Consider the following 8,315-nt stretch of genomic DNA (forward strand, 5'->3'; position numbering starts at 1 on the left):
AGATCCAGATTACACTGAATTCTGGGGGAATCACCTGTTCCTTCCACAGTCCCTAGGAACCTGCTAGGATTCCTGTCCTAAGCCTGTTTGTTTTCTAGGAGGACCCACTGAGCAAAATCTGAGACATCATCTCTCCATCCTCCCAGACACAAGTGGCCCTAGGAAACAAGCACATGCTTGCTATTCAACTGTCCAGAAGGCCTGTGATTTCAGCACAGCCATCGGTCCCTGTTCTTAAGGTGGAGCGGCACTAAAGTCACCTGCTACCTGGCCCTGAGAGTCGGTGAGCTGGCAGTGCTGGAGAGAGGAGCATGTGGCTTCTAGGGGGAGATCAGGAAAGGGATTCAGGACAAGACCAGTCTCCTGGGCTTGAAGGATGCCTATGCATGTCAGTAGGGGTTTTAGCCATCAGCAACCGAAAATAGGTCTGGCCAAAGCAAGCAGGAAAAGGATTTTTCTGGTTATGGGAAAGTCCGTAGAAGTAATGGGAGAGTCCATAGATCCACCAATCAGTTGGGATGAAGGAAATTTTGAGGCCTGGCAACACAGCTAAATTTCTATCACAGAACATGAATTGTGAAGCATTGTACCTATGGCTCCAGGATTTCATGTGTGCATGTCATCACAGCTGCCCTAAGAATGAGTTCTTCACTGCTTCTGGCCCCATTTCATGAGTCTGACTGATTCCAACTAAAGTCACATGTTCATGAACCAATCAAAAGGGACTGGAGCCTGTCAAACTCCCAAAGATATAACCAGGTGTCTTCTGGGTAGAGAGCACACCACAGAAGCATTCAGCCTCCTGATCCAGGCTGTAAGATTCATGGTTCTTCCCAGTTGCCTCTGAAGGAAACTGCTTTGTCCACTAGTAGTAGACTTGTGGCTTCCAAAGCCGTTTTGGCTGTAAATGACAGTGGACCAACTCACACTGACTCAAGATAAAAGGGCGAGTGTGCCTTTCCTTTGTCACAGATGGAGGCCTGTGTCTTAATCCCCATTTCTATGCATCAACATGTCCTCTGACCTAAGGAACGGATAAGCACAGAACTTCTCATTTCTTTCTTTTTAAATACAGGATTTATTGGTTGATTGATTGATTGATTGAATTTGGCTTTTCAAAACAGGGTTTACCTGTGTAGCCTTGGCTGTCCTGGGATTAGCTCTGAAGACCAGGCTGGCCTCAAACTTACAGAGATCCACCTTTCTCTGCCTCCTGAGTACTAGGATTAAAGGTCTGTGTCACCACCATCCAGCTAGATTTATTTATTTTTCTTTTATATGTATGAATGATTTGCCTACGTGTGTATGTGTGTGTGTATATATATATATATATAATAAAACCGCTGCAAGTTGCACTCTGACTTCTGTGGGCACACCATAATGTGCACATTTGCACGCACACACACATGCACATAAAAATAAATAAATAAATAAGTAAGTAAGTAAATAAATAAATAAATAAAAGTTTAAAAAATTTCTGGAGTTAGGGAGTGCAGCTTGGTGATCAGGTATTTGCCTGGCATGTATGAGACCCTGAATTTAATCTCCATAATAAATCATGTCCTATCCAATGTGGTATTAAAGTAAACATTGTGTTTAACTGAAAAAGACTACAGAGTTTTAGAAATTTAGCTTATATAATTTAAGGGTTGGCATGTTGGATCCTGTATCTATGCACAGTCTGATTTTGTATGAATGTTGCATTACATATTTAATGAGTTGCAAAGATAAAATAAAAACAAAGGATAATATGTAACACAGACAGTATATAGCACCTAAAGCCAAAAGATTTGCTATCTGGCTTTTTACACAGACTATAAAGCCAAGACTCACAAAGACTTTGTTTGTGGGACTGTTGTATGGTTGGGACTATAAGTTGCCCCCGTCTCAGTTCTCCCCCTTTTTCCTCTTACTAAAGAGGCACCACTGAATATTGACAGGACACATGGCCATCACCTACATGTTTTCAGTCTTCCTTGCAGCTATGTGGGGACCAGATGCCTAAACTTGGCCCAGCTCATGTGAAAAAAGTTACGTGTGTAACTTACATTTCCCATCCTTAAAAAGGAAGCTGTCAGAGACCACACAGTCTCTGCATCTTCTTCCTACAAATTTGGAGAAGACAAGGAACTGGGAAGCCAGGGTTGATCCTGTAAGTGAAGACAGTAGCAGAAGGGAGCCTCAAGATAGAAAGATCGCTGGGCAATGTCATGGACAGCCATCCATCTACCTACAACCATTTGCCTATCTCTGACAGGAGGGAAAATCTTTCCTTCTGTATGAGCCACTGTTTTAGGTGATCTTTTTGTTTTCTGTCTGGCCTGTTGATTGACAGGTAGATAGATAGACAAGTGATTGACCATTAGATAACAAAAACAAGAACTCCAGGACCCCAGGGTCCTCTGTCCCTCTACCTCTGTGTTTGTGTGCCAACTTCCTTCCCCCTTTTGCAAAAGGGATCTCTGTGTGTGCAGGGGACATGGCTTTGCATCTGCATCCCCAAAGCCCTAATATCCAATTGGGAAAATACCTTGTCCTGGTAGCTCCAATTCAGAAACCACAGAGAAAGGGGCTGGGGAGATGTCTCAGTGGTTAAGAGCACTGGATGCTTTACTAGAGGACTTGAGTTCAATTTCTAGTGCTCAGATGGTGACTCACACCCTCTGTAACTCCAGTTCAAGGAGATTCGATGCCCTCTTCAGCCTCAAGGGCACTAGGTATGCACATGGTATGCACATATGTGCACCAGGTATGTGATATACTTGCAGACAAAACACTCACCCATTAAATAAATAAAAATAAATGTTTTTTAAAAATTTAAATCACAGATAGAGGTCTGTGTGGATGATTCTGAGTCACATGCTTACCTAGCTCAGAAGCTTCCAAGGAGAAGGGTGAAGATTTTGGGATTCAGAAGACATGTGGCAACAGCTAGAGATGTTCTTAGATGTTGCAACAGTCTGGGATAAATACTGTGGGCATTTGGTGGGTAAAGACCAGGATGTAATGAATAGCTGTTCTGTCTATGACCTTAAAGCACCAACCCTAGAGATGTAGCAGGTAATTACCCTAAGTACCTGCCCCTGGGGCATGGCTCGGGGATACCCTTAAGACTTGAGATGCACAAAGGCTGGCTCTCTTTGCTCCCTCGTGGGACTTGGATGCTGGGACAGTTTCCAGGCAGAAGAACAGCATGGGACTGTGCCTCACCTTTTCCAGGACCCTGCGACAATTCCTCTGTTCTGTCTTGTGAGTTTTCCTTTCTTAATAAATCTCTTTGCCCTTTAAGCAGACTCCTTTGGGCTACACGGCCTGAAGGAGGCGGTGCTTTTTGCCATAGTACATGACCTCTTAAAAGGAAAGGGAGAGAGGTCACGAGGCCCTTCTCCCTGGTTCCTGCTTCCTAACATGAGCGGATGGCCAGGTGGATTTGCTCCCAGTCAGAACAGAGGACAACTTCAGCTGTTCATATTCATTCTGTATTCATGAGTGTATTTCCTCAATTTATTCCTTAATAAATTCCCTAATACTTCTTAAGCAGACTCCCATGGATTTCTTTTTTTGTTTGCTTGTTTTTGGTTTTTGTTTGTTTGTTTGTTTGTTTTTCAATACAGGGTTTCTCTGTGTAGCTTTGGTGCCTGTCCTGGATCTCCCTCTTTAGACCAGGCTGGCCTTGAACTCACAGAGATCCGCCTGGCTCTGCTTCCCAAGTGCTGAGATTAAAGACATGTGCCACCACCACCTGGCTCCATGAATTTCTTGCTTTACTTCATGCCTACATGGATGAGCAATCCCCCACATCCCTTATCCACATGGAGAATCCTATAACTCCTGCCTGCTGGCAGCAGCTCAAATCCTGCCCATGGAGGCCAGTAATTTCTGCTCCGCCAGACACACACCCGCAACACCATCTAACCTACACCTGTGTTCTGCGGTCCAGAGCTAGCTGCACGTGGCCGAGTGACCTTTCGCAGAACCACCCACTCGAGTCTGTGTGGTTCATAAATAGACCCACTGGGGCTGCTTGCTCACACCCATGAGCCTCCCGGGACCAGCACTTTCAGCACTCCCCAGACCAGTACCAGCAGATCGGCGCAGCCTCATCCCAGGCCAAGGATCAAGGCTGAGCGCCAGATGCACTGCCCACCCACATGCGTGTGTAACGGCATATGAGCCAGGCAGTATTTCAGGGACTGTTCCTTTACTTTTAAAACAATTCGGTGTGGCTGATGCCAACTACATCTTTTGAAATACCTGCTCCCAGCTGATACCGCCACCATCTTGTGCACAGCCACCTTGGCATGCAAGCAGGTAGCCAGCCCTGCAGCACCTCTAGTCTGAGAGCTATCTCATCCACAGGTGTCCCAGGCAGCACTTCCAACTGTTAGGTGTATTGCCTCATTTGTTGTGATCCTGTTTCCTCTGCCCAGTACTCATGGGTAGAGGTTGCCTGGGTTAGTGTTTGATTCACAGGAGCCCATTCAGAGAGCTGAGTCGGCTCACACCAGACATGTTTTGGTGCCACATCTGCAACACCTACCGGCAAACCATTGACTAAACAAAAAATCATTGACTAAACCAGTCATTCGTTCAACTTGCTCAGTTACATCTGGAACAGATAGACACTTACAACAATCTCTCAAGGATCTTATCTGAGGTAAATTACTTGATAACTCTACACCTTAAACTGATATTAATTAATTAACACATAAAAATGTTAAAAAGTGTCTTTACAAATTTTAAGTCTCTCTCACACAACGGCAGATAATATAACTACTCAGGAATTTAAAAACATTTTTGTTTATACTATGGATGAAATTTTACAAGAAATATACGGCCTTCCTAAGATACATACAATTTTTACCATATATATGGGCGATTAGCATAGTAAATCACTGAAAAACTGGTTTAATAACAACATCAAAAATGAGACATTAATGGGACTGATACAGACTTTGCAAAATGGTAATGAGAACTTAAACAAAAATATTCTTTCTTTGGAATCTGATAGTTAACCACAAGAACTTCAGTCTGCTAATAATAACTGAACAATCGGATTTAATCCTATTGGTAATAAATGTGAATACCCAATGGATAAAACAGTAAATCTTCAGAGCAATATTAATACCATACAGATAATTTCTAAGGAGAAATGATCATCATTAATTGATAGAATAAAGTCTTTGAAATCATATGTTTCCGGTGAACATAAAAAATTGTTGGAGTCCATGAACTCACTGGAATCATTTACAGTACAGGAGGTACAGATTCTAGAAAAAGCTGTGATTAATCAATCTCAGCCTTTGGAGTCTTATAGAACTGAGAATAATGGTGATAACAAGCAGAAGGTCGAGGCTATAGAAGTCATAACATTGCCAGTACCTTACAGAGTTAGAGATGACTTACTAAAGGTAACAGATGGTTCTTATACAGTGGCAGATCCTGTCACCGTTTGTGAAAAACCAGTAAATGATAAACATCCTGAAGGATATGTAGAATATATCTGGCAGCCTATTCATATGAGAAATTTAAAGAATACCAAGGAAGCTGTAGTTACTTATGGTATTCATTCAACATAGGTGAAACAGATGTTAAATACGTGATGTTCTAGAAACAGTGTCATGCCTAATGATTGGAATCAGTTAATATCTGCTGTGTTAGAATATAGCCAGCAGTTACAATGGAAAAGCTGGTTGAGAGAAGAAGCTAAGATCCTTGAGCAGCAAGGTAAGATTAGAGGTTTTGAGATCCGCAAGATCAAATTCTTGGTGAGGACTGCTTCACTAATATAAATGCACAATCTACCTTTGTTGAGCATACATTATCCATATGCTGTACAGCAGCCTTAATTGCTTGGAAACCATTCCAGAACCAGGGAAACCAACTGAGCTATATACAAAGGTCTTCCAGGGATCAGAAGAACCATTTACTGATTTTTTTTTATGAAGACTGACCAAGGATATAAACAAGACAATATCAGACCAAGAACTAAGACAAGTATTAACTCAATCTTTGGCTTTTTGATAATGCTAATATAGAATGCAAAAGGATACCTGCACCTTTAAAGATCAGATCACACCCATGGAAGAATGGATCCAATACATAAACAATATTGAGTCTCTTAACTATTGTGATGAGGCTTGGATAGCAGAGGCAATTTCCAAAGGTAGAAGGAGGCATTAAAGTACCAAATGTTTTGACTGTGGGACACTAGACCATATAAGAAGAAATTGTACCAGGGTGCTCCTAGAAGCAATGCTTCTTCTAGAAATAACCCAAATAGGAGACCCTAATCTTCTGGATTATGCAGAAGATGCAGCAAAGGCCAACACTGGACCAATGAATGAAGATCAACATGAGACAAATGAGGCAATCCTTTACCATTGGAAAACACCTCAAGGGGGCTTCTTGCAGGCCCCCAAATTGAACGTGGTCAAGTCATTTCCAGTCACTGTGGAGGAAATTCCTCCCCAGGACAAGTAAATAATACAGTACCTAATGTAAAGAACAATACTGCACTGGATGATAGAATAGCTTTGATAGCTGGATCAAAAACTCCAAAAAACACAATAAAATGAATATTTTGCCAGATTGCCATAAATGAATAAAGACAAAAGCTTAGAATATGAATTAATAATCTTATTCTAGAAGGCTTAGTGGACATAGGTGTGGATGTGACTATAATTATGCCAAAATCAAGACATCCGAATTGGTCTCTTCAAGAGGTAGATGTTCAATTTCTGGGTATTGGAACCCTATCTCAGGTAAAACAAAGTATGAGATGGGTTGAATACATAGGGACAGAAGGACAGAGAGGAAGGCTGAAGCCATATGTGGCTAATGTAGCAGTGAATCTTTGGGGCCAAGATCTGTTACATCAATGGAATACCCAGATTAAAATTCCTTCAATCTCGGAAGTGGAATATAGACCAATTCATGTATCTGGGAATAATATTATAAGATACTATAAAAAAATAGCCACCAACTATTCAGACTGTACATAAATAGAGCACAACTGCCATTGAACTCTCAGAGGTACCAATGGTCCTACCTTTAAAATGGCTAACTGATAAACCTGTCTGGTTTGGACAATGGCCTATGACACAAGAGAAACTACAAGCCTTAGAACAGCTGGTTTGGGAGCAGTTAAATGCTCAACACATTGAAGAATCTACCAGTCCTTGGAATTCTCCTGTATTTGTTATTAAAAAGAAATCTGGTAAATGGAGAGTGCTGACAGACCTGAGAATCATTAATAAAGCAATTCAGCCTATGGACTGCCTACAGAATGGGATACCCTTACTCTCTCTGTTACCTAAAGAATGGCCTCTTATAGTTATTGACTTAAAAGACTGTTTTTCCCCCCACAATATCTCTACAAGAAAAGAATAGAGAAAAATTTGCCTTCACAGTATCTACTTAAAATAATTTCCAGCCAGTCAAGAGATATCAATGGAAGGTCCTCCCACAGGAAATGTTAAATAGTCCCACCCTGTGCCAATATTTCATGCAAAAACCATCGGAAATAATTCATGCACAATTTCCACAATCTATAATTTACTGTTGTATGAATGATATCTTATTAGCTGACCCAAAATCAGATACTTTAGAAAGCATGTTTGAAGAAGTAAAGAAAGTTTTGCCTTGCTGGGGATTACAAATTGCTTCTAAAGAGATACAAAGAGGAGATTCTATTAATTACTTAGAATATAAGATAGAGCTACAAAAAATTAGACCCCAAAAGGTACAACTCAGGAGAGATTGATTGTGGACTCAATGATTTTCAAAAATTGTTAGGAAGTATTTCCACCTTACAGACTATCATTGGAATACCTAAAGATGGACTAGTAAATTGGGCCAATACACTAAAAGGAGACAAGGACTTAAATGGTTCAAGAGAATTATCAGCTGAAGCTGAGAAGGAATTGGCTCTAGTAGAAAAGAAAATACAAGAGGCACGTGTGGATCCTGTGAATCCAGAACTTCAAAGCATTCTGGTCATATTACCCTCCAGACATTCCCCCACAGGGATTTTGATGCAGAGGGAAGATATTATATTAGAATGGATAGTTCTACCATGTACACCAAGTAAGAAATTAAAGACATATGTGGGAAAGATCTCTGATTTGATTCTAAAATGAAAATTAAGACTTTGTCAATTAACAGGAATGGACCCAGCAGAAATTGTAGTACCTTTAACTAATGAGGAAATTTCCTCTTTATGGAAAGATAATGAATACTGGCAAAGAGCCTGCAGTAACTTTTTGGGAGAGATTAACAACTGTTATCCCGAAAAGCAAGAGGATAGAATTCAT

Source organism: Peromyscus californicus, unplaced genomic scaffold (assembly GCF_007827085.1).
Source record: "Peromyscus californicus insignis strain IS unplaced genomic scaffold, ASM782708v3 Scaffold_3__1_contigs__length_106647218, whole genome shotgun sequence".
Taxonomy (NCBI): domain Eukaryota; kingdom Metazoa; phylum Chordata; class Mammalia; order Rodentia; family Cricetidae; genus Peromyscus; species Peromyscus californicus.